This window comes from Oryctolagus cuniculus, chromosome 10, assembly GCF_051225735.1.
Source record: "Oryctolagus cuniculus isolate XC-2025 breed Fujian yellow rabbit chromosome 10, ASM5122573v1, whole genome shotgun sequence".
NCBI classification, from domain to species: Eukaryota; Metazoa; Chordata; class Mammalia; order Lagomorpha; family Leporidae; genus Oryctolagus; species Oryctolagus cuniculus.
Genome location: NC_142876.1, coordinates 73978789 through 74003062, shown reverse-complemented (window position 1 = coordinate 74003062; position 24274 = coordinate 73978789). Strand labels below are relative to the sequence as shown.

Sequence of the window (24274 nt, the reverse complement as noted above, 5' to 3'; positions counted from 1 at the left end):
CAGCCACACGCCAGCCGTGCCCGGCAGCCTCCACGCCTGCCCAGGGCTGCGCCCCGCGGCTCGCGGGTCCCGGCACCAGGGGGTTCGGCGCCCCACACCACCGCGGCCCGGGCCTTCCCTCCTACCCGGCCGCCAGCAGCCCCCCCACCGCTGACGCACAGGTCGCCCGCCCTCCCCCGGCACGGCCGCCGCGCCTCCACACACTCCCACGCCGCGAGGACAGCTGAGGGCCTGGGGACCCTTGTCCCCGCTCGGTCACGGGGGCCCAAGTGGGGCAGCAGGTCGGGAAGGAGGGCGGCAGCGCACGGAATCACCCCCGCCGCACGCTCGCGTGGGCACTCACACACACACACACACACACACACACGCCTACACAAGGGGCACACAGTCGCACACCCCGACACCCTTCGTGGCACAGAGGGATTTCCGTCCTCAGCGCCCGTTCCCTCACGGGAGGGTGGGGCGCTTCAGCGCGACCCGCACCCTCCAGCCCGGCAGCCAGTTCGAGACTGTCGCTCCCCCTCTTCATGGAGGAACGACACAGGACCCTGCGCTGTTCTTTCGTCTGCTCGGCCCTCCCCGGGTTTGCTGCTGGTTCTTCCCGGGTTGGCTACCGTCCCTTCCACCTCCGTGGAAGGGCGGTTCCCCCTGCCACATTCCCCACTTCCGCGGGGGAGCGGCACACCGCCGGCCGGCCGGCCGGCTCTCTCGGGGGCTGCACAGGTGTTCCCCTTAGATGTTCCTGGTGCATGTTGTCTCTCTCCTCCTTTATAGTCCTCTTCCGCCAATCCCAACTCGGCTGCCCACACGCCAAGTACGCTGCTCTCCTCCAATCAGGAGCAGGATCAGCTCCTGGAGGTCATCACTCAAGTTGGCAAGAGGCAGCTGCATAGAAGCTGTTTTCTCCTCTCCCAGCGCCATATTGTGGGAGAGCAGATGCATAGAATAAGTCTTAATTCCAGTAACTCAGTCCAATCCGAGTTGCTCCCCACAGAGACCACAGGCTGTGTGCTGCCTGCCTGCCACGGACCCTCTGTCCCGGGGAGGTCCTGTGGGCACGCAGCCTGTGGCCGCGGGTCTCTGCCTGGCCTGCCAAAAGGGTGCCCCGTTTGGATGCTGTGTGAGTCAGGGCTGATGGGGGAGAGGGGGACAGAGAGAGGAGAGAGAGACAGAGAGAGAGAGAGAAAGAGAGAGAGACGTGTAGGTGTTGGTGTAAGTCAGAGACAGAGGGAGAGGGTGCCTGTATTGCCTGCGAGGCTTGGTGTGGGGTCCCTCCTTTGCGCTCTGGAGGGCTTCCGCGGCTGTGGCGCGTGGCCGCCGCACGGCCAGGTGGCGCAGAGGGCCCGCGGGTTGGGCTGCGCGAGGCACCGGGCCCTGAGTGGTGGGCAACCGCGCCCTGGCGTCGTCTTCGGGCGGTGGTCGTGGTCGTGGTCGTGGTCACAGTCATTGGGCTCCCTGGGAGACAGGAGCCCGGGAGGGGCGGTGGGAGTGCAGGTGCCGGGAGCTGCTGGTGCGGCGGGCTGCGGGGTTGGGGCGGCCGGCAGGGGAGCGCCCTGGCGGGCGGTGAGTCGCTGGTTTGGGGTTGGAGGGGGCGCGCTGGATGGCGCGGGGCGTGGCCTGTGTCCCGGGGTGGGCCCCGGGGTTGGCGGTGGGGCTGCGGCAGCCGGGGACAGCTGGCCGGCCCGCCCGTGCCCGTGCCCGTGCCCGTGCCCGTGCCCAGGCCCAGGCCCAGGCCCAGGCCCGAGGCGCGGGCGGGCTGGGGCTGCCAGGTGGAGGGGTCGGGCTTCTGCCCCCTGCTGGAGCTGCGTTGGGGGTCGCAGGGGTCCCGGCGTGCGGGCTGGCGGATGGGGGCGTGGCTAGGCAGCCAGCCAAAGGCGAGCAAAAGGGGAGGGTGCCGCGGGGCAAAAGCCTACAGCACCCGGTATTCCCAGGCGGTCTCCCATCCAAGTACTAACCAGGCCCGACCCTGCTTAGCTTCCGAGATCAGACGAGATCGGGCGCGTTCAGGGTGGTATGGCCGTAGACGCCAGAGGCCGCCTCCAGGCCCCTCTTGAGTGCGCGCCCGCACAGCCGCCGCCGCCGCCGCCGCCGCCGCCGCCGCCGCCGCCGCCTCCTCTTCCTGCCCGCTCCCCGCTCTCACTCCCATTCCCATTCCCATTCCCACTCCCGCTCCCGCTCCCGCTGCCGCTTCTCCTCCGCCTCCTCCCTCTTTTCTCTTCTCTTCTCCTCCTCCCCCCCCCTCCTCCTCAGCCGCCCTCCGCCTAGCCCTGCACCAGTGCCCGAACTCCAGCCCTCCGCCTGCCCAGCCCAGGACCTGCAGCACCGGGCGCCCAGTCGGCACGCTGCCGCCAAGCCAAGGGGAGCCAACCTCCTCCGGCTGCCGCTGGCCACAGGGAACTCCTACTCTCTCTTTCTAGGCCGGATCCCCTGCCTGCCGCCATCGCCCAGCCACACGCCAGCCGTGCCCGGCAGCCTCCACGCCTGCCCAGGGCTGCGCCCCGCGGCTCGCGGGTCCCGGCACCAGGGGGTTCGGCGCCCCACACCACCGCGGCCCGGGCCTTCCCTCCTACCCGGCCGCCAGCAGCCCCCCCACCGCTGACGCACAGGTCGCCCGCCCTCCCCCGGCACGGCCGCCGCGCCTCCACACACTCCCACGCCGCGAGGACAGCTGAGGGCCTGGGGACCCTTGTCCCCGCTCGGTCACGGGGGCCCAAGTGGGGCAGCAGGTCGGGAAGGAGGGCGGCAGCGCACGGAATCACCCCCGCCGCACGCTCGCGTGGGCACTCACACACACACACACACACACGCCTACACAAGGGGCACACAGTCGCACACCCCGACACCCTTCGTGGCACAGAGGGATTTCCGTCCTCAGCGCCCGTTCCCTCACGGGAGGGTGGGGCGCTTCAGCGCGACCCGCACCCTCCAGCCCGGCAGCCAGTTCGAGACTGTCGCTCCCCCTCTTCATGGAGGAACGACACAGGACCCTGCGCTGTTCTTTCGTCTGCTCGGCCCTCCCCGGGTTTGCTGCTGGTTCTTCCCGGGTTGGCTACCGTCCCTTCCACCTCCGTGGAAGGGCGGTTCCCCCTGCCACATTCCCCACTTCCGCGGGGGAGCGGCACACCGCCGGCCGGCCGGCCGGCTCTCTCGGGGGCTGCACAGGTGTTCCCCTTAGATGTTCCTGGTGCATGTTGTCTCTCTCCTCCTTTATAGTCCTCTTCCGCCAATCCCAACTCGGCTGCCCACACGCCAAGTACGCTGCTCTCCTCCAATCAGGAGCAGGATCAGCTCCTGGAGGTCATCACTCAAGTTGGCAAGAGGCAGCTGCATAGAAGCTGTTTTCTCCTCTCCCAGCGCCATATTGTGGGAGAGCAGATGCATAGAATAAGTCTTAATTCCAGTAACTCAGTCCAATCCGAGTTGCTCCCCACAGAGACCACAGGCTGTGTGCTGCCTGCCTGCCACGGACCCTCTGTCCCGGGGAGGTCCTGTGGGCACGCAGCCTGTGGCCGCGGGTCTCTGCCTGGCCTGCCAAAAGGGTGCCCCGTTTGGATGCTGTGTGAGTCAGGGCTGATGGGGGAGAGGGGGACAGAGAGAGGAGAGAGAGACAGAGAGAGAGAGAGAAAGAGAGAGAGACGTGTAGGTGTTGGTGTAAGTCAGAGACAGAGGGAGAGGGTGCCTGTATTGCCTGCGAGGCTTGGTGTGGGGTCCCTCCTTTGCGCTCTGGAGGGCTTCCGCGGCTGTGGCGCGTGGCCGCCGCACGGCCAGGTGGCGCAGAGGGCCCGCGGGTTGGGCTGCGCGAGGCACCGGGCCCTGAGTGGTGGGCAACCGCGCCCTGGCGTCGTCTTCGGGCGGTGGTCGTGGTCGTGGTCGTGGTCACAGTCATTGGGCTCCCTGGGAGACAGGAGCCCGGGAGGGGCGGTGGGAGTGCAGGTGCCGGGAGCTGCTGGTGCGGCGGGCTGCGGGGTTGGGGCGGCCGGCAGGGGAGCGCCCTGGCGGGCGGTGAGTCGCTGGTTTGGGGTTGGAGGGGGCGCGCTGGATGGCGCGGGGCATGGCCTGTGTCCCGGGGTGGGCCCCGGGGTTGGCGGTGGGGCTGCGGCAGCCGGGGACAGCTGGCCGGCCCGCCCGTGCCCGTGCCCGTGCCCGTGCCCGTGCCCGTGCCCGTGCCCAGGCCCAGGCCCAGGCCCAGGCCCGAGGCGCGGGCGGGCTGGGGCTGCCAGGTGGAGGGGTCGGGCTTCTGCCCCCTGCTGGAGCTGCGTTGGGGGTCGCAGGGGTCCCGGCGTGCGGGCTGGCGGATGGGGGCGTGGCTAGGCAGCCAGCCAAAGGCGAGCAAAAGGGGAGGGTGCCGCGGGGCAAAAGCCTACAGCACCCGGTATTCCCAGGCGGTCTCCCATCCAAGTACTAACCAGGCCCGACCCTGCTTAGCTTCCGAGATCAGACGAGATCGGGCGCGTTCAGGGTGGTATGGCCGTAGACGCCAGAGGCCGCCTCCAGGCCCCTCTTGAGTGCGCGCCCGCACAGCCGCCGCCGCCGCCGCCGCCTCCTCTTCCTGCCCGCTCCCCGCTCTCACTCCCATTCCCATTCCCATTCCCACTCCCGCTCCCGCTCCCGCTGCCGCTTCTCCTCCGCCTCCTCCCTCTTTTCTCTTCTCTTCTCTTCTCCTCCTCCCCCCCCCCTCCTCCTCAGCCGCCCTCCGCCTAGCCCTGCACCAGTGCCCGAACTCCAGCCCTCCGCCTGCCCAGCCCAGGACCTGCAGCACCGGGCGCCCAGTCGGCACGCTGCCGCCAAGCCAAGGGGAGCCAACCTCCTCCGGCTGCCGCTGGCCACAGGGAACTCCTACTCTCTCTTTCTAGGCCGGATCCCCTGCCTGCCGCCATCGCCCAGCCACACGCCAGCCGTGCCCGGCAGCCTCCACGCCTGCCCAGGGCTGCGCCCCGCGGCTCGCGGGTCCCGGCACCAGGGGGTTCGGCGCCCCACACCACCGCGGCCCGGGCCTTCCCTCCTACCCGGCCGCCAGCAGCCCCCCCACCGCTGACGCACAGGTCGCCCGCCCTCCCCCGGCACGGCCGCCGCGCCTCCACACACTCCCACGCCGCGAGGACAGCTGAGGGCCTGGGGACCCTTGTCCCCGCTCGGTCACGGGGGCCCAAGTGGGGCAGCAGGTCGGGAAGGAGGGCGGCAGCGCACGGAATCACCCCCGCCGCACGCTCGCGTGGGCACTCACACACACACACACACACACACACACACACGCCTACACAAGGGGCACACAGTCGCACACCCCGACACCCTTCGTGGCACAGAGGGATTTCCGTCCTCAGCGCCCGTTCCCTCACGGGAGGGTGGGGCGCTTCAGCGCGACCCGCACCCTCCAGCCCGGCAGCCAGTTCGAGACTGTCGCTCCCCCTCTTCATGGAGGAACGACACAGGACCCTGCGCTGTTCTTTCGTCTGCTCGGCCCTCCCCGGGTTTGCTGCTGGTTCTTCCCGGGTTGGCTACCGTCCCTTCCACCTCCGTGGAAGGGCGGTTCCCCCTGCCACATTCCCCACTTCCGCGGGGGAGCGGCACACCGCCGGCCGGCCGGCCGGCTCTCTCGGGGGCTGCACAGGTGTTCCCCTTAGATGTTCCTGGTGCATGTTGTCTCTCTCCTCCTTTATAGTCCTCTTCCGCCAATCCCAACTCGGCTGCCCACACGCCAAGTACGCTGCTCTCCTCCAATCAGGAGCAGGATCAGCTCCTGGAGGTCATCACTCAAGTTGGCAAGAGGCAGCTGCATAGAAGCTGTTTTCTCCTCTCCCAGCGCCATATTGTGGGAGAGCAGATGCATAGAATAAGTCTTAATTCCAGTAACTCAGTCCAATCCGAGTTGCTCCCCACAGAGACCACAGGCTGTGTGCTGCCTGCCTGCCACGGACCCTCTGTCCCGGGGAGGTCCTGTGGGCACGCAGCCTGTGGCCGCGGGTCTCTGCCTGGCCTGCCAAAAGGGTGCCCCGTTTGGATGCTGTGTGAGTCAGGGCTGATGGGGGAGAGGGGGACAGAGAGAGGAGAGAGAGACAGAGAGAGAGAGAGAAAGAGAGAGAGACGTGTAGGTGTTGGTGTAAGTCAGAGACAGAGGGAGAGGGTGCCTGTATTGCCTGCGAGGCTTGGTGTGGGGTCCCTCCTTTGCGCTCTGGAGGGCTTCCGCGGCTGTGGCGCGTGGCCGCCGCACGGCCAGGTGGCGCAGAGGGCCCGCGGGTTGGGCTGCGCGAGGCACCGGGCCCTGAGTGGTGGGCAACCGCGCCCTGGCGTCGTCTTCGGGCGGTGGTCGTGGTCGTGGTCGTGGTCACAGTCATTGGGCTCCCTGGGAGACAGGAGCCCGGGAGGGGCGGTGGGAGTGCAGGTGCCGGGAGCTGCTGGTGCGGCGGGCTGCGGGGTTGGGGCGGCCGGCAGGGGAGCGCCCTGGCGGGCGGTGAGTCGCTGGTTTGGGGTTGGAGGGGGCGCGCTGGATGGCGCGGGGCGTGGCCTGTGTCCCGGGGTGGGCCCCGGGGTTGGCGGTGGGGCTGCGGCAGCCGGGGACAGCTGGCCGGCCCGCCCGTGCCCGTGCCCGTGCCCGTGCCCGTGCCCAGGCCCAGGCCCAGGCCCAGGCCCAGGCCCGAGGCGCGGGCGGGCTGGGGCTGCCAGGTGGAGGGGTCGGGCTTCTGCCCCCTGCTGGAGCTGCGTTGGGGGTCGCAGGGGTCCCGGCGTGCGGGCTGGCGGATGGGGGCGTGGCTAGGCAGCCAGCCAAAGGCGAGCAAAAGGGGAGGGTGCCGCGGGGCAAAAGCCTACAGCACCCGGTATTCCCAGGCGGTCTCCCATCCAAGTACTAACCAGGCCCGACCCTGCTTAGCTTCCGAGATCAGACGAGATCGGGCGCGTTCAGGGTGGTATGGCCATAGACGCCAGAGGCCGCCTCCAGGCCCCTCTTGAGTGCGCGCCCGCACAGCCGCCGCCGCCGCCTCCGCCGCCGCCGCCTCCTCCTCCTCCTCCTCCTGCCCGCTCCCCGCTCTCACTCCCATTCCCATTCCCATTCCCATTCCCATTCCCATTCCCATTCCCACTCCCGCTCCCGCTCCCGCTGCCGCTTCTCCTCCGCCTCCTCCCTCTTTTCTCTTCTCTTCTCTTCTCCTCCTCCCCCCCCCTCCTCCTCAGCCGCCCTCCGCCTAGCCCTGCACCAGTGCCCGAACTCCAGCCCTCCGCCTGCCCAGCCCAGGACCTGCAGTGCAGCACCGGGCGCCCAGTCGGCACGCTGCCGCCAAGCCAAGGGGAGCCAACCTCCTCCGGCTGCCGCTGGCCACAGGGAACTCCTACTCTCTCTTTCTAGGCCGGATCCCCTGCCTGCCGCCATCGCCCAGCCACACGCCAGCCGTGCCCGGCAGCCTCCACGCCTGCCCAGGGCTGCGCCCCGCGGCTCGCGGGTCCCGGCACCAGGGGGTTCGGCGCCCCACACCACCGCGGCCCGGGCCTTCCCTCCTACCCGGCCGCCAGCAGCCCCCCCACCGCTGACGCACAGGTCGCCCGCCCTCCCCCGGCACGGCCGCCGCGCCTCCACACACTCCCACGCCGCGAGGACAGCTGAGGGCCTGGGGACCCTTGTCCCCGCTCGGTCACGGGGGCCCAAGTGGGGCAGCAGGTCGGGAAGGAGGGCGGCAGCGTACGGAATCACCCCCGCCGCACGCTCGCGTGGGCACTCACACACACACACACACACACACGCCTACACAAGGGGCACACAGTCGCACACCCCGACACCCTTCGTGGCACAGAGGGATTTCCGTCCTCAGCGCCCGTTCCCTCACGGGAGGGTGGGGCGCTTCAGCGCGACCCGCACCCTCCAGCCCGGCAGCCAGTTCGAGACCACAGGCTGTGTGCTGCCTGCCTGCCACGGACCCTCTGTCCCGGGGAGGTCCTGTGGGCACGCAGCCTGTGGCCGCGGGTCTCTGCCTGGCCTGCCAAAAGGGTGCCCCGTTTGGATGCTGTGTGAGTCAGGGCTGATGGGGGAGAGGGGGACAGAGAGAGGAGAGAGAGACAGAGAGAGAGAGAGAAAGAGAGAGAGACGTGTAGGTGTTGGTGTAAGTCAGAGACAGAGGGAGAGGGTGCCTGTATTGCCTGCGAGGCTTGGTGTGGGGTCCCTCCTTTGCGCTCTGGAGGGCTTCCGCGGCTGTGGCGCGTGGCCGCCGCACGGCCAGGTGGCGCAGAGGGCCCGCGGGTTGGGCTGCGCGAGGCACCGGGCCCTGAGTGGTGGGCAACCGCGCCCTGGCGTCGTCTTCGGGCGGTGGTCGTGGTCGTGGTCGTGGTCACAGTCATTGGGCTCCCTGGGAGACAGGAGCCCGGGAGGGGCGGTGGGAGTGCAGGTGCCGGGAGCTGCTGGTGCGGCGGGCTGCGGGGTTGGGGCGGCCGGCAGGGGAGCGCCCTGGCGGGCGGTGAGTCGCTGGTTTGGGGTTGGAGGGGGCGCGCTGGATGGCGCGGGGCGTGGCCTGTGTCCCGGGGTGGGCCCCGGGGTTGGCGGTGGGGCTGCGGCAGCCGGGGACAGCTGGCCGGCCCGCCCGTGCCCGTGCCCGTGCCCGTGCCCGTGCCCGTGCCCGTGCCCAGGCCCAGGCCCAGGCCCAGGCCCGAGGCGCGGGCGGGCTGGGGCTGCCAGGTGGAGGGGTCGGGCTTCTGCCCCCTGCTGGAGCTGCGTTGGGGGTCGCAGGGGTCCCGGCGTGCGGGCTGGCGGATGGGGGCGTGGCTAGGCAGCCAGCCAAAGGCGAGCAAAAGGGGAGGGTGCCGCGGGGCAAAAGCCTACAGCACCCGGTATTCCCAGGCGGTCTCCCATCCAAGTACTAACCAGGCCCGACCCTGCTTAGCTTCCGAGATCAGACGAGATCGGGCGCGTTCAGGGTGGTATGGCCGTAGACGCCAGAGGCCGCCTCCAGGCCCCTCTTGAGTGCGCGCCCGCACAGCCGCCGCCGCCGCCGCCGCCGCCGCCGCCGCCGCCGCCGCCTCCTCTTCCTGCCCGCTCCCCGCTCTCACTCCCATTCCCATTCCCATTCCCACTCCCGCTCCCGCTCCCGCTGCCGCTTCTCCTCCGCCTCCTCCCTCTTTTCTCTTCTCTTCTCTTCTCCTCCTCCCCCCCCCTCCTCCTCAGCCGCCCTCCGCCTAGCCCTGCACCAGTGCCCGAACTCCAGCCCTCCGCCTGCCCAGCCCAGGACCTGCAGCACCGGGCGCCCAGTCGGCACGCTGCCGCCAAGCCAAGGGGAGCCAACCTCCTCCGGCTGCCGCTGGCCACAGGGAACTCCTACTCTCTCTTTCTAGGCCGGATCCCCTGCCTGCCGCCATCGCCCAGCCACACGCCAGCCGTGCCCGGCAGCCTCCACGCCTGCCCAGGGCTGCGCCCCGCGGCTCGCGGGTCCCGGCACCAGGGGGTTCGGCGCCCCACACCACCGCGGCCCGGGCCTTCCCTCCTACCCGGCCGCCAGCAGCCCCCCCACCGCTGACGCACAGGTCGCCCGCCCTCCCCCGGCACGGCCGCCGCGCCTCCACACACTCCCACGCCGCGAGGACAGCTGAGGGCCTGGGGACCCTTGTCCCCGCTCGGTCACGGGGGCCCAAGTGGGGCAGCAGGTCGGGAAGGAGGGCGGCAGCGCACGGAATCACCCCCGCCGCACGCTCGCGTGGGCACTCACACACACACACACACACACACACACACACGCCTACACAAGGGGCACACAGTCGCACACCCCGACACCCTTCGTGGCACAGAGGGATTTCCGTCCTCAGCGCCCGTTCCCTCACGGGAGGGTGGGGCGCTTCAGCGCGACCCGCACCCTCCAGCCCGGCAGCCAGTTCGAGACTGTCGCTCCCCCTCTTCATGGAGGAACGACACAGGACCCTGCGCTGTTCTTTCGTCTGCTCGGCCCTCCCCGGGTTTGCTGCTGGTTCTTCCCGGGTTGGCTACCGTCCCTTCCACCTCCGTGGAAGGGCGGTTCCCCCTGCCACATTCCCCACTTCCGCGGGGGAGCGGCACACCGCCGGCCGGCCGGCCGGCTCTCTCGGGGGCTGCACAGGTGTTCCCCTTAGATGTTCCTGGTGCATGTTGTCTCTCTCCTCCTTTATAGTCCTCTTCCGCCAATCCCAACTCGGCTGCCCACACGCCAAGTACGCTACTCTCCTCCAATCAGGAGCAGGATCAGCTCCTGGAGGTCATCACTCAAGTTGGCAAGAGGCAGCTGCATAGAAGCTGTTTTCTCCTCTCCCAGCGCCATATTGTGGGAGAGCAGATGCATAGAATAAGTCTTAATTCCAGTAACTCAGTCCAATCCGAGTTGCTCCCCACAGAGACCACAGGCTGTGTGCTGCCTGCCTGCCACGGACCCTCTGTCCCGGGGAGGTCCTGTGGGCACGCAGCCTGTGGCCGCGGGTCTCTGCCTGGCCTGCCAAAAGGGTGCCCCGTTTGGATGCTGTGTGAGTCAGGGCTGATGGGGGAGAGGGGGACAGAGAGAGGAGAGAGAGACAGAGAGAGAGAGAGAAAGAGAGAGAGACGTGTAGGTGTTGGTGTAAGTCAGAGACAGAGGGAGAGGGTGCCTGTATTGCCTGCGAGGCTTGGTGTGGGGTCCCTCCTTTGCGCTCTGGAGGGCTTCCGCGGCTGTGGCGCGTGGCCGCCGCACGGCCAGGTGGCGCAGAGGGCCCGCGGGTTGGGCTGCGCGAGGCACCGGGCCCTGAGTGGTGGGCAACCGCGCCCTGGCGTCGTCTTCGGGCGGTGGTCGTGGTCGTGGTCGTGGTCACAGTCATTGGGCTCCCTGGGAGACAGGAGCCCGGGAGGGGCGGTGGGAGTGCAGGTGCCGGGAGCTGCTGGTGCGGCGGGCTGCGGGGTTGGGGCGGCCGGCAGGGGAGCGCCCTGGCGGGCGGTGAGTCGCTGGTTTGGGGTTGGAGGGGGCGCGCTGGATGGCGCGGGGCGTGGCCTGTGTCCCGGGGTGGGCCCCGGGGTTGGCGGTGGGGCTGCGGCAGCCGGGGACAGCTGGCCGGCCCGCCCGTGCCCGTGCCCGTGCCCGTGCCCAGGCCCAGGCCCAGGCCCAGGCCCGAGGCGCGGGCGGGCTGGGGCTGCCAGGTGGAGGGGTCGGGCTTCTGCCCCCTGCTGGAGCTGCGTTGGGGGTCGCAGGGGTCCCGGCGTGCGGGCTGGCGGATGGGGGCGTGGCTAGGCAGCCAGCCAAAGGCGAGCAAAAGGGGAGGGTGCCGCGGGGCAAAAGCCTACAGCACCCGGTATTCCCAGGCGGTCTCCCATCCAAGTACTAACCAGGCCCGACCCTGCTTAGCTTCCGAGATCAGACGAGATCGGGCGCGTTCAGGGTGGTATGGCCGTAGACGCCAGAGGCCGCCTCCAGGCCCCTCTTGAGTGCGCGCCCGCACAGCCGCCGCCGCCGCCGCCGCCGCCGCCGCCGCCGCCGCCGCCGCCTCCTCTTCCTGCCCGCTCCCCGCTCTCACTCCCATTCCCATTCCCATTCCCACTCCCGCTCCCGCTCCCGCTGCCGCTTCTCCTCCGCCTCCTCCCTCTTTTCTCTTCTCTTCTCTTCTCCTCCTCCCCCCCCCTCCTCCTCAGCCGCCCTCCGCCTAGCCCTGCACCAGTGCCCGAACTCCAGCCCTCCGCCTGCCCAGCCCAGGACCTGCAGCACCGGGCGCCCAGTCGGCACGCTGCCGCCAAGCCAAGGGGAGCCAACCTCCTCCGGCTGCCGCTGGCCACAGGGAACTCCTACTCTCTCTTTCTAGGCCGGATCCCCTGCCTGCCGCCATCGCCCAGCCACACGCCAGCCGTGCCCGGCAGCCTCCACGCCTGCCCAGGGCTGCGCCCCGCGGCTCGCGGGTCCCGGCACCAGGGGGTTCGGCGCCCCACACCACCGCGGCCCGGGCCTTCCCTCCTACCCGGCCGCCAGCAGCCCCCCCACCGCTGACGCACAGGTCGCCCGCCCTCCCCCGGCACGGCCGCCGCGCCTCCACACACTCCCACGCCGCGAGGACAGCTGAGGGCCTGGGGACCCTTGTCCCCGCTCGGTCACGGGGGCCCAAGTGGGGCAGCAGGTCGGGAAGGAGGGCGGCAGCGCACGGAATCACCCCCGCCGCACGCTCGCGTGGGCACTCACACACACACACACACACACACACACACACGCCTACACAAGGGGCACACAGTCGCACACCCCGACACCCTTCGTGGCACAGAGGGATTTCCGTCCTCAGCGCCCGTTCCCTCACGGGAGGGTGGGGCGCTTCAGCGCGACCCGCACCCTCCAGCCCGGCAGCCAGTTCGAGACTGTCGCTCCCCCTCTTCATGGAGGAACGACACAGGACCCTGCGCTGTTCTTTCGTCTGCTCGGCCCTCCCCGGGTTTGCTGCTGGTTCTTCCCGGGTTGGCTACCGTCCCTTCCACCTCCGTGGAAGGGCGGTTCCCCCTGCCACATTCCCCACTTCCGCGGGGGAGCGGCACACCGCCGGCCGGCCGGCCGGCTCTCTCGGGGGCTGCACAGGTGTTCCCCTTAGATGTTCCTGGTGCATGTTGTCTCTCTCCTCCTTTATAGTCCTCTTCCGCCAATCCCAACTCGGCTGCCCACACGCCAAGTACGCTGCTCTCCTCCAATCAGGAGCAGGATCAGCTCCTGGAGGTCATCACTCAAGTTGGCAAGAGGCAGCTGCATAGAAGCTGTTTTCTCCTCTCCCAGCGCCATATTGTGGGAGAGCAGATGCATAGAATAAGTCTTAATTCCAGTAACTCAGTCCAATCCGAGTTGCTCCCCACAGAGACCACAGGCTGTGTGCTGCCTGCCTGCCACGGACCCTCTGTCCCGGGGAGGTCCTGTGGGCACGCAGCCTGTGGCCGCGGGTCTCTGCCTGGCCTGCCAAAAGGGTGCCCCGTTTGGATGCTGTGTGAGTCAGGGCTGATGGGGGAGAGGGGGACAGAGAGAGGAGAGAGAGACAGAGAGAGAGAGAGAAAGAGAGAGAGACGTGTAGGTGTTGGTGTAAGTCAGAGACAGAGGGAGAGGGTGCCTGTATTGCCTGCGAGGCTTGGTGTGGGGTCCCTCCTTTGCGCTCTGGAGGGCTTCCGCGGCTGTGGCGCGTGGCCGCCGCACGGCCAGGTGGCGCAGAGGGCCCGCGGGTTGGGCTGCGCGAGGCACCGGGCCCTGAGTGGTGGGCAACCGCGCCCTGGCGTCGTCTTCGGGCGGTGGTCGTGGTCGTGGTCGTGGTCACAGTCATTGGGCTCCCTGGGAGACAGGAGCCCGGGAGGGGCGGTGGGAGTGCAGGTGCCGGGAGCTGCTGGTGCGGCGGGCTGCGGGGTTGGGGCGGCCGGCAGGGGAGCGCCCTGGCGGGCGGTGAGTCGCTGGTTTGGGGTTGGAGGGGGCGCGCTGGATGGCGCGGGGCGTGGCCTGTGTCCCGGGGTGGGCCCCGGGGTTGGCGGTGGGGCTGCGGCAGCCGGGGACAGCTGGCCGGCCCGCCCGTGCCCGTGCCCGTGCCCGTGCCCGTGCCCGTGCCCAGGCCCAGGCCCAGGCCCAGGCCCGAGGCGCGGGCGGGCTGGGGCTGCCAGGTGGAGGGGTCGGGCTTCTGCCCCCTGCTGGAGCTGCGTTGGGGGTCGCAGGGGTCCCGGCGTGCGGGCTGGCGGATGGGGGCGTGGCTAGGCAGCCAGCCAAAGGCGAGCAAAAGGGGAGGGTGCCGCGGGGCAAAAGCCTACAGCACCCGGTATTCCCAGGCGGTCTCCCATCCAAGTACTAACCAGGCCCGACCCTGCTTAGCTTCCGAGATCAGACGAGATCGGGCGCGTTCAGGGTGGTATGGCCGTAGACGCCAGAGGCCGCCTCCAGGCCCCTCTTGAGTGCGCGCCCGCACAGCCGCCGCCGCCGCCGCCGCCTCCTCTTCCTGCCCGCTCCCCGCTCTCACTCCCATTCCCATTCCCATTCCCACTCCCGCTCCCGCTCCCGCTGCCGCTTCTCCTCCGCCTCCTCCCTCTTTTCTCTTCTCTTCTCTTCTCCTCCTCCCCCCCCCTCCTCCTCAGCCGCCCTCCGCCTAGCCCTGCACCAGTGCCCGAACTCCAGCCCTCCGCCTGCCCAGCCCAGGACCTGCAGCACCGGGCGCCCAGTCGGCACGCTGCCGCCAAGCCAAGGGGAGCCAACCTCCTCCGGCTGCCGCTGGCCACAGGGAACTCCTACTCTCTCTTTCTAGGCCGGATCCCCTGCCTGCCGCCATCGCCCAGCCACACGCCAGCCGTGCCCGGCAGCCTCCACGCCTGCCCAGGGCTGCGCCCCGCGGCTCGCGGGTCCCGGCACCAGGGGGTTCGGCGCCCCACACCACCGCGGCCCGGGCCTTCCCTCCTACCCGGCCGCCAGCAGCCCCCCCACCGCTGACGCACAGGTCGCCCGCCCTCCCCCGGCACGGCCGCCGCGCCTCCACACACTCCCACGCCGCGAGGACAGCTGAGGGCCTGGGGACCCTTGTCCCCGCTCGGTCACGGGGGCCCAAGTGGGGCAGCAGGTCGGGAAGGAGGGCGGCAGCGCACGGAATCACCCCCGCCGCACGCTCGCGTGGGCACTCACACACACACACACACACACACACACACACCTACACAAGGGGCACACAGTCGCACACCCCGACACCCTTCGTGGCACAGAGGGATTTCCGTCCTCAGCGCCTGTTCCCTCACGGGAGGGTGGGGCGCTTCAGCGCGACCCGCACCCTCCAGCCCGGCAGCCAGTTCGAGACTGTCGCTCCCCCTCTTCATGGAGGAACGACACAGGACCCTGCGCTGTTCTTTCGTCTGCTCGGCCCTCCCCGGGTTTGCTGCTGGTTCTTCCCGGGTTGGCTACCGTCCCTTCCACCTCCGTGGAAGGGCGGTTCCCCCTGCCACATTCCCCACTTCCGCGGGGGAGCGGCACACCGCCGGCCGGCCGGCCGGCTCTCTCGGGGGCTGCACAGGTGTTCCCCTTAGATGTTCCTGGTGCATGTTGTCTCTCTCCTCCTTTATAGTCCTCTTCCGCCAATCCCAACTCGGCTGCCCACACGCCAAGTACGCTGCTCTCCTCCAATCAGGAGCAGGATCAGCTCCTGGAGGTCATCACTCAAGTTGGCAAGAGGCAGCTGCATAGAAGCTGTTTTCTCCTCTCCCAGCGCCATATTGTGGGAGAGCAGATGCATAGAATAAGTCTTAATTCCAGTAACTCAGTCCAATCCGAGTTGCTCCCCACAGAGACCACAGGCTGTGTGCTGCCTGCCTGCCACGGACCCTCTGTCCCGGGGAGGTCCTGTGGGCACGCAGCCTGTGGCCGCGGGTCTCTGCCTGGCCTGCCAAAAGGGTGCCCCGTTTGGATGCTGTGTGAGTCAGGGCTGATGGGGGAGAGGGGGACAGAGAGAGGAGAGAGAGACAGAGAGAGAGAGAGAAAGAGAGAGAGACGTGTAGGTGTTGGTGTAAGTCAGAGACAGAGGGAGAGGGTGCCTGTATTGCCTGCGAGGCTTGGTGTGGGGTCCCTCCTTTGCGCTCTGGAGGGCTTCCGCGGCTGTGGCGCGTGGCCGCCGCACGGCCAGGTGGCGCAGAGGGCCCGCGGGTTGGGCTGCGCGAGGCACCGGGCCCTGAGTGGTGGGCAACCGCGCCCTGGCGTCGTCTTCGGGCGGTGGTCGTGGTCGTGGTCGTGGTCACAGTCATTGGGCTCCCTGGGAGACAGGAGCCCGGGAGGGGCGGTGGGAGTGCAGGTGCCGGGAGCTGCTGGTGCGGCGGGCTGCGGGGTTGGGGCGGCCGGCAGGGGAGCGCCCTGGCGGGCGGTGAGTCGCTGGTTTGGGGTTGGAGGGGGCGCGCTGGATGGCGCGGGGCGTGGCCTGTGTCCCGGGGTGGGCCCCGGGGTTGGCGGTGGGGCTGCGGCAGCCGGGGACAGCTGGCCGGCCCGCCCGTGCCCGTGCCCGTGCCCGTGCCCGTGCCCGTGCCCGTGCCCAGGCCCAGGCCCAGGCCCAGGCCCGAGGCGCGGGCGGGCTGGGGCTGCCAGGTGGAGGGGTCGGGCTTCTGCCCCCTGCTGGAGCTGCGTTGGGGGTCGCAGGGGTCCCGGCGTGCGGGCTGGCGGATGGGGGCGTGGCTAGGCAGCCAGCCAAAGGCGAGCAAAAGGGGAGGGTGCCGCGGGGCAAAAGCCTACAGCCCCCGGTATTCCCAGGCGGTCTCCCATCCAAGCACTAACCAGGCCCGACCCTGCTTAGCTTCCGAGATCAGACGAGATCGGGCGCGTTCAGGGTGGTATGGCCGTAGACGCCAGAGGCCGCCTCCAGGCCCCTCTTGAGTGCGCGCCCGCACAGCCGCCGCCGCCGCCGCCGCCGCCGCCGCCGCCTCCTCTTCCTGCCCGCTCCCCGCTCTCACTCCCATTCCCATTCCCATTCCCACTCCCGCTCCCGCTCCCACTGCCGCTTCTCCTCCGCCTCCTCCCTCTTTTCTCTTCTCTTCTCTTCTCCTCCTCCCCCCCCCTCCTCCTCAGCCGCCCTCCGCCTAGCCCTGCACCAGTGCCCGAACTCCAGCCCTCCGCCTGCCCAGCCCAGGACCTGCAGCACCGGGCGCCCAGTCGGCACGCTGCCGCCAAGCCAAGGGGAGCCAACCTCCTCCGGCTGCCGCTGGCCACAGGGAACTCCTACTCTCTCTTTCTAGGCCGGATCCCCTGCCTGCCGCCATCGCCCAGCCACACGCCAGCCGTGCCCGGCAGCCTCCACGCCTGCCCAGGGCTGCGCCCCGCGGCTCGCGGGTCCCGGCACCAGGGGGTTCGGCGCCCCACACCACCGCGGCCCGGGCCTTCCCTCCTACCCGGCCGCCAGCAGCCCCCCCACCGCTGACGCACAGGTCGCCCGCCCTCCCCCGGCACGGCCGCCGCGCCTCCACACACTCCCACGCCGCGAGGACAGCTGAGGGCCTGGGGACCCTTGTCCCCGCTCGGTCACGGGGGCCCAAGTGGGGCAGCAGGTCGGGAAGGAGGGCGGCAGCGCACGGAATCACCCCCGCCGCACGCTCGCGTGGGCACTCACACACACACACACACACACACACACACGCCTACACAAGGGGCACACAGTCGCACACCCCGACACCCTTCGTGGCACAGAGGGATTTCCGTCCTCAGCGCCCGTTCCCTCACGGGAGGGTGGGGCGCTTCAGCGCGACCCGCACCCTCCAGCCCGGCAGCCAGTTCGAGACTGTCGCTCCCCCTCTTCATGGAGGAACGACACAGGACCCTGCGCTGTTCTTTCGTCTGCTCGGCCCTCCCCGGGTTTGCTGCTGGTTCTTCCCGGGTTGGCTACCGTCCCTTCCACCTCCGTGGAAGGGCGGTTCCCCCTGCCACATTCCCCACTTCCGCGGGGGAGCGGCACACCGCCGGCCGGCCGGCCGGCTCTCTCGGGGGCTGCACAGGTGTTCCCCTTAGATGTTCCTGGTGCATGTTGTCTCTCTCCTCCTTTATAGTCCTCTTCCGCCAATCCCAACTCGGCTGCCCACACGCCAAGTACGCTGCTCTCCTCCAATCAGGAGCAGGATCAGCTCCTGGAGGTCATCACTCAAGTTGGCAAGAGGCAGCTGCATAGAAGCTGTTTTCTCCTCTCCCAGCGCCATATTGTGGGAGAGCAGATGCATAGAATAAGTCTTAATTCCAGTAACTCAGTCCAATCCGAGTTGCTCCCCACAGAGACCACAGGCTGTGTGCTGCCTGCCTGCCACGGACCCTCTGTCCCGGGGAGGTCCTGTGGGCACGCAGCCTGTGGCCGCGGGTCTCTGCCTGGCCTGCCAAAAGGGTGCCCCGTTTGGATGCTGTGTGAGTCAGGGCTGATGGGGGAGAGGGGGACAGAGAGAGGAGAGAGAGACAGAGAGAGAGAGAGAAAGAGAGAGAGACGTGTAGGTGTTGGTGTAAGTCAGAGACAGAGGGAGAGGGTGCCTGTATTGCCTGCGAGGCTTGGTGTGGGGTCCCTCCTTTGCGCTCTGGAGGGCTTCCGCGGCTGTGGCGCGTGGCCGCCGCACGGCCAGGTGGCGCAGAGGGCCCGCGGGTTGGGCTGCGCGAGGCACCGGGCCCTGAGTGGTGGGCAACCGCGCCCTGGCGTCGTCTTCGGGCGGTGGTCGTGGTCGTGGTCGTGGTCACAGTCATTGGGCTCCCTGGGAGACAGGAGCCCGGGAGGGGCGGTGGGAGTGCAGGTGCCGGGAGCTGCTGGTGCGGCGGGCTGCGGGGTTGGGGCGGCCGGCAGGGGAGCGCCCTGGCGGGCGGTGAGTCGCTGGTTTGGGGTTGGAGGGGGCGCGCTGGATGGCGCGGGGCGTGGCCTGTGTCCCAGGGTGGGCCCCGGGGTTGGCGGTGGGGCTGCGGCAGCCGGGGACAGCTGGCCGGCCCGCCCGTGCCCGTGCCCGTGCCCGTGCCCGTGCCCGTGCCCAGGCCCAGGCCCAGGCCCAGGCCCGAGGCGCGGGCGGGCTGGGGCTGCCAGGTGGAGGGGTCGGGCTTCTGCCCCCTGCTGGAGCTGCGTTGGGGGTCGCAGGGGTCCCGGCGTGCGGGCTGGCGGATGGGGGCGTGGCTAGGCAGCCAGCCAAAGGCGAGCAAAAGGGGAGGGTGCCGCGGGGCAAAAGCCTACAGCACCCGGTATTCCCAGGCGGTCTCCCATCCAAGTACTAACCAGGCCCGACCCTGCTTAGCTTCCGAGATCAGACGAGATCGGGCGCGTTCAGGGTGGTATGGCCGTAGACGCCAGAGGCCGCCTCCAGGCCCCTCTTGAGTGCGCGCCCGCACAGCCGCCGCCGCCGCCGCCGCCTCCTCTTCCTGCCCGCTCCCCGCTCTCACTCCCATTCCCATTCCCATTCCCACTCCCGCTCCCGCTCCCGCTGCCACTTCTCCTCCGCCTCCTCCCTCTTTTCTCTTCTCTTCTCTTCTCCTCCTCCCCCCCCCTCCTCCTCAGCCGCCCTCCGCCTAGCCCTGCACCAGTGCCCGAACTCCAGCCCTCCGCCTGCCCAGCCCAGGACCTGCAGCACCGGGCGCCCAGTCGGCACGCTGCCGCCAAGCCAAGGGGAGCCAACCTCCTCCGGCTGCCGCTGGCCACAGGGAACTCCTACTCTCTCTTTCTAGGCCGGATCCCCTGCCTGCCGCCATCGCCCAGCCACACGCCAGCCGTGCCCGGCAGCCTCCACGCCTGCCCAGGGCTGCGCCCCGCGGCTCGCGGGTCCCGGCACCAGGGGGTTCGGCGCCCCACACCACCGCGGCCCGGGCCTTCCCTCCTACCCGGCCGCCAGCAGCCCCCCCACCGCTGACGCACAGGTCGCCCGCCCTCCCCCGGCACGGCCGCCGCGCCTCCACACACTCCCACGCCGCGAGGACAGCTGAGGGCCTGGGGACCCTTGTCCCCGCTCGGTCACGGGGGCCCAAGTGGGGCAGCAGGTCGGGAAGGAGGGCGGCAGCGCACGGAATCACCCCCGCCGCACGCTCGCGTGGGCACTCACACACACACACACACACACACACACACGCCTACACAAGGGGCACACAGTCGCACACCCCGACACCCTTCGTGGCACAGAGGGATTTCCGTCCTCAGCGCCTGTTCCCTCACGGGAGGGTGGGGCGCTTCAGCGCGACCCGCACCCTCCAGCCCGGCAGCCAGTTCGAGACTGTCGCTCCCCCTCTTCATGGAGGAACGACACAGGACCCTGCGCTGTTCTTTCGTCTGCTCGGCCCTCCCCGGGTTTGCTGCTGGTTCTTCCCGGGTTGGCTACCGTCCCTTCCACCTCCGTGGAAGGGCGGTTCCCCCTGCCACATTCCCCACTTCCGCGGGGGAGCGGCACACCGCCGGCCGGCCGGCCGGCTCTCTCGGGGGCTGCACAGGTGTTCCCCTTAGATGTTCCTGGTGCATGTTGTCTCTCTCCTCCTTTATAGTCCTCTTCCGCCAATCCCAACTCGGCTGCCCACACGCCAAGTACGCTGCTCTCCTCCAATCAGGAGCAGGATCAGCTCCTGGAGGTCATCACTCAAGTTGGCAAGAGGCAGCTGCATAGAAGCTGTTTTCTCCTCTCCCAGCGCCATATTGTGGGAGAGCAGATGCATAGAATAAGTCTTAATTCCAGTAACTCAGTCCAATCCGAGTTGCTCCCCACAGAGACCACAGGCTGTGTGCTGCCTGCCTGCCACGGACCCTCTGTCCCGGGGAGGTCCTGTGGGCACGCAGCCTGTGGCCGCGGGTCTCTGCCTGGCCTGCCAAAAGGGTGCCCCGTTTGGATGCTGTGTGAGTCAGGGCTGATGGGGGAGAGGGGGACAGAGAGAGGAGAGAGAGACAGAGAGAGAGAGAGAAAGAGAGAGAGACGTGTAGGTGTTGGTGTAAGTCAGAGACAGAGGGAGAGGGTGCCTGTATTGCCTGCGAGGCTTGGTGTGGGGTCCCTCCTTTGCGCTCTGGAGGGCTTCCGCGGCTGTGGCGCGTGGCCGCCGCACGGCCAGGTGGCGCAGAGGGCCCGCGGGTTGGGCTGCGCGAGGCACCGGGCCCTGAGTGGTGGGCAACCGCGCCCTGGCGTCGTCTTCGGGCGGTGGTCGTGGTCGTGGTCGTGGTCACAGTCATTGGGCTCCCTGGGAGACAGGAGCCCGGGAGGGGCGGTGGGAGTGCAGGTGCCGGGAGCTGCTGGTGCGGCGGGCTGCGGGGTTGGGGCGGCCGGCAGGGGAGCGCCCTGGCGGGCGGTGAGTCGCTGGTTTGGGGTTGGAGGGGGCGCGCTGGATGGCGCGGGGCGTGGCCTGTGTCCCGGGGTGGGCCCCGGGGTTGGCGGTGGGGCTGCGGCAGCCGGGGACAGCTGGCCGGCCCGCCCGTGCCCGTGCCCGTGCCCGTGCCCGTGCCCAGGCCCAGGCCCAGGCCCAGGCCCAGGCCCGAGGCGCGGGCGGGCTGGGGCTGCCAGGTGGAGGGGTCGGGCTTCTGCCCCCTGCTGGAGCTGCGTTGGGGGTCGCAGGGGTCCCGGCGTGCGGGCTGGCGGATGGGGGCGTGGCTAGGCAGCCAGCCAAAGGCGAGCAAAAGGGGAGGGTGCCGCGGGGCAAAAGCCTACAGCACCCGGTATTCCCAGGCGGTCTCCCATCCAAGTACTAACCAGGCCCGACCCTGCTTAGCTTCCGAGATCAGACGAGATCGGGCGCGTTCAGGGTGGTATGGCCGTAGACGCCAGAGGCTGCCTCCAGGCCCCTCTTGAGTGCGCGCCCGCACAGCCGCCGCCGCCGCCGCCGCCGCCGCCGCCGCCGCCGCCTCCTCTTCCTGCCCGCTCCCCGCTCTCACTCCCATTCCCATTCCCATTCCCACTCCCGCTCCCGCTCCCGCTGCCGCTTCTCCTCCGCCTCCTCCCTCTTTTCTCTTCTCTTCTCTTCTCCTCCTCCCCCCCCCTCCTCCTCAGCCGCCCTCCGCCTAGCCCTGCACCAGTGCCCGAACTCCAGCCCTCCGCCTGCCCAGCCCAGGACCTGCAGCACCGGGCGCCCAGTCGGCACGCTGCCGCCAAGCCAAGGGGAGCCAACCTCCTCCGGCTGCCGCTGGCCACAGGGAACTCCTACTCTCTCTTTCTAGGCCGGATCCCCTGCCTGCCGCCATCGCCCAGCCACACGCCAGCCGTGCCCGGCAGCCTCCACGCCTGCCCAGGGCTGCGCCCCGCGGCTCGCGGGTCCCGGCACCAGGGGGTTCGGCGCCCCACACCACCGCGGCCCGGGCCTTCCCTCCTACCCGGCCGCCAGCAGCCCCCCCACCGCTGACGCACAGGTCGCCCGCCCTCCCCCGGCACGGCCGCCGCGCCTCCACACACTCCCACGCCGCGAGGACAGCTGAGGGCCTGGGGACCCTTGTCCCCGCTCGGTCACGGGGGCCCAAGTGGGGCAGCAGGTCGGGAAGGAGGGCGGCAGCGCACGGAATCACCCCCGCCGCACGCTCGCGTGGGCACTCACACACACACACACACACACACACACACGCCTACACAAGGGGCACACAGTCGCACACCCCGACACCCTTCGTGGCACAGAGGGATTTCCGTCCTCAGCGCCCGTTCCCTCACGGGAGGGTGGGGCGCTTCAGCGCGACCCGCACCCTCCAGCCCGGCAGCCAGTTCGAGACTGTCGCTCCCCCTCTTCATGGAGGAACGACACAGGACCCTGCGCTGTTCTTTCGTCTGCTCGGCCCTCCCCGGGTTTGCTGCTGGTTCTTCCCGGGTTGGCTACCGTCCCTTCCACCTCCGTGGAAGGGCGGTTCCCCCTGCCACATTCCCCACTTCCGCGGGGGAGCGGCACACCGCCGGCCGGCCGGCCGGCTCTCTCGGGGGCTGCACAGGTGTTCCCCTTAGATGTTCCTGGTGCATGTTGTCTCTCTCCTCCTTTATAGTCCTCTTCCGCCAATCCCAACTCGGCTGCCCACACGCCAAGTACGCTGCTCTCCTCCAATCAGGAGCAGGATCAGCTCCTGGAGGTCATCACTCAAGTTGGCAAGAGGCAGCTGCATAGAAGCTGTTTTCTCCTCTCCCAGCGCCATATTGTGGGAGAGCAGATGCATAGAATAAGTCTTAATTCCAGTAACTCAGTCCAATCCGAGTTGCTCCCCACAGAGACCACAGGCTGTGTGCTGCCTGCCTGCCACGGACCCTCTGTCCCGGGGAGGTCCTGTGGGCACGCAGCCTGTGGCCGCGGGTCTCTGCCTGGCCTGCCAAAAGGGTGCCCCGTTTGGATGCTGTGTGAGTCAGGGCTGATGGGGGAGAGGGGGACAGAGAGAGGAGAGAGAGACAGAGAGAGAGAGAGAAAGAGAGAGAGACGTGTAGGTGTTGGTGTAAGTCAGAGACAGAGGGAGAGGGTGCCTGTATTGCCTGCGAGGCTTGGTGTGGGGTCCCTCCTTTGCGCTCTGGAGGGCTTCCGCGGCTGTGGCGCGTGGCCGCCGCACGGCCAGGTGGCGCAGAGGGCCCGCGGGTTGGGCTGCGCGAGGCACCGGGCCCTGAGTGGTGGGCAACCGCGCCCTGGCGTCGTCTTCGGGCGGTGGTCGTGGTCGTGGTCGTGGTCACAGTCATTGGGCTCCCTGGGAGACAGGAGCCCGGGAGGGGCGGTGGGAGTGCAGGTGCCGGGAGCTGCTGGTGCGGCGGGCTGTGGGGTTGGGGCGGCCGGCAGGGGAGCGCCCTGGCGGGCGGTGAGTCGCTGGTTTGGGGTTGGAGGGGGCGCGCTGGATGGCGCGGGGCGTGGCCTGTGTCCCGGGGTGGGCCCCGGGGTTGGCGGTGGGGCTGCGGCAGCCGGGGACAGCTGGCCGGCCCGCCCGTGCCCGTGCCCGTGCCCGTGCCCGTGCCCGTGCCCGTGCCCAGGCCCAGGCCCAGGCCCAGGCCCGAGGCGCGGGCGGGCTGGGGCTGCCAGGTGGAGGGGTCGGGCTTCTGCCCCCTGCTGGAGCTGCGTTGGGGGTCGCAGGGGTCCCGGCGTGCGGGCTGGCGGATGGGGGCGTGGCTAGGCAGCCAGCCAAAGGCGAGCAAAAGGGGAGGGTGCCGCGGGGCAAAAGCCTACAGCACCCGGTATTCCCAGGCGGTCTCCCATCCAAGTACTAACCAGGCCCGACCCTGCTTAGCTTCCGAGATCAGACGAGATCGGGCGCGTTCAGGGTGGTATGGCCGTAGACGCCAGAGGCTGCCTCCAGGCCCCTCTTGAGTGCGCGCCCGCACAGCCGCCGCCGCCGCCGCCGCCGCCGCCTCCTCCTCCTCCTCCTCCTGCCCGCTCCCCGCTCTCACTCCCATTCCCATTCCCATTCCCATTCCCGCTCCCGCTCCCGCTCCCGCTGCCGCTTCTCCTCCGCCTCCTCCCTCTTTTCTCTTCTCTTCTCTTCTCCTCCTCCTCCCCCCCCCCCTCAGCCGCACTCCGCCTAGCCCTGCACCAGTGCCCGAACTCCAGCCCTCCGCCTGCCCAGCCCAGGACCTGCAGTGCAGCACCGGGCGCCCAGTCGGCACGCTGCCGCCAAGCCAAGGGGAGCCAACCTCCTCCGGCTGCCGCTGGCCACAGGGAACTCCTACTCTCTCTTTCTAGGCCGGATCCCCTGCCTGCCGCCATCGCCCAGCCACACGCCAGCCGTGCCCGGCAGCCTCCACGCCTGCCCAGGGCTGCGCCCCGCGGCTCGCGGGTCCCGGCACCAGGGGGTTCGGCGCCCCACACCACCGCGGCCCGGGCCTTCCCTCCTACCCGGCCGCCAGCAGCCCCCCCACCGCTGACGCACAGGTCGCCCGCCCTCCCCCGGCACGGCCGCCGCGCCTCCACACACTCCCACGCCGCGAGGACAGCTGAGGGCC

The 24274-nt window shown here is 69.9% G+C and overlaps 10 non-coding genes across 10 annotated transcripts; all 10 read right to left on the bottom strand.

The window, feature by feature from the left end:
* Nucleotides 1-1906: 1906 nt before the first annotated feature.
* Nucleotides 1907-2025, bottom strand: LOC149123991 (5S ribosomal RNA). The gene has a single exon (XR_016215221.1). It is a non-coding gene; the product is annotated as a 5S ribosomal RNA (ribosomal RNA).
* A 2332-nt stretch (nucleotides 2026-4357) lies between these two features.
* LOC149123990 (5S ribosomal RNA) lies at nucleotides 4358-4476 on the bottom strand. Its single transcript, XR_016215220.1, has one exon. It is a non-coding gene; the product is annotated as a 5S ribosomal RNA (ribosomal RNA).
* Nucleotides 4477-6797: 2321 nt separating this feature from the next.
* On the bottom strand, nucleotides 6798-6916 carry LOC149123989 (5S ribosomal RNA). The gene has a single exon (XR_016215498.1). It is a non-coding gene; the product is annotated as a 5S ribosomal RNA (ribosomal RNA).
* Nucleotides 6917-8793: 1877 nt separating this feature from the next.
* Nucleotides 8794-8912, bottom strand: LOC149123988 (5S ribosomal RNA). The gene has a single exon (XR_016215219.1). It is a non-coding gene; the product is annotated as a 5S ribosomal RNA (ribosomal RNA).
* A 2329-nt stretch (nucleotides 8913-11241) lies between these two features.
* On the bottom strand, nucleotides 11242-11360 carry LOC149123987 (5S ribosomal RNA). The gene has a single exon (XR_016215218.1). It is a non-coding gene; the product is annotated as a 5S ribosomal RNA (ribosomal RNA).
* Nucleotides 11361-13704: 2344 nt separating this feature from the next.
* On the bottom strand, nucleotides 13705-13823 carry LOC149123986 (5S ribosomal RNA). Its single transcript, XR_016215217.1, has one exon. It is a non-coding gene; the product is annotated as a 5S ribosomal RNA (ribosomal RNA).
* Nucleotides 13824-16147: 2324 nt separating this feature from the next.
* Nucleotides 16148-16266, bottom strand: LOC149123985 (5S ribosomal RNA). Its single transcript, XR_016215641.1, has one exon. It is a non-coding gene; the product is annotated as a 5S ribosomal RNA (ribosomal RNA).
* Nucleotides 16267-18596: 2330 nt separating this feature from the next.
* LOC149123984 (5S ribosomal RNA) lies at nucleotides 18597-18715 on the bottom strand. Its single transcript, XR_016215216.1, has one exon. It is a non-coding gene; the product is annotated as a 5S ribosomal RNA (ribosomal RNA).
* A 2318-nt stretch (nucleotides 18716-21033) lies between these two features.
* On the bottom strand, nucleotides 21034-21152 carry LOC149123983 (5S ribosomal RNA). Its single transcript, XR_016215215.1, has one exon. It is a non-coding gene; the product is annotated as a 5S ribosomal RNA (ribosomal RNA).
* Nucleotides 21153-23494: 2342 nt separating this feature from the next.
* LOC149123982 (5S ribosomal RNA) lies at nucleotides 23495-23613 on the bottom strand. Its single transcript, XR_016215214.1, has one exon. It is a non-coding gene; the product is annotated as a 5S ribosomal RNA (ribosomal RNA).
* Nucleotides 23614-24274: the final 661 nt, after the last annotated feature.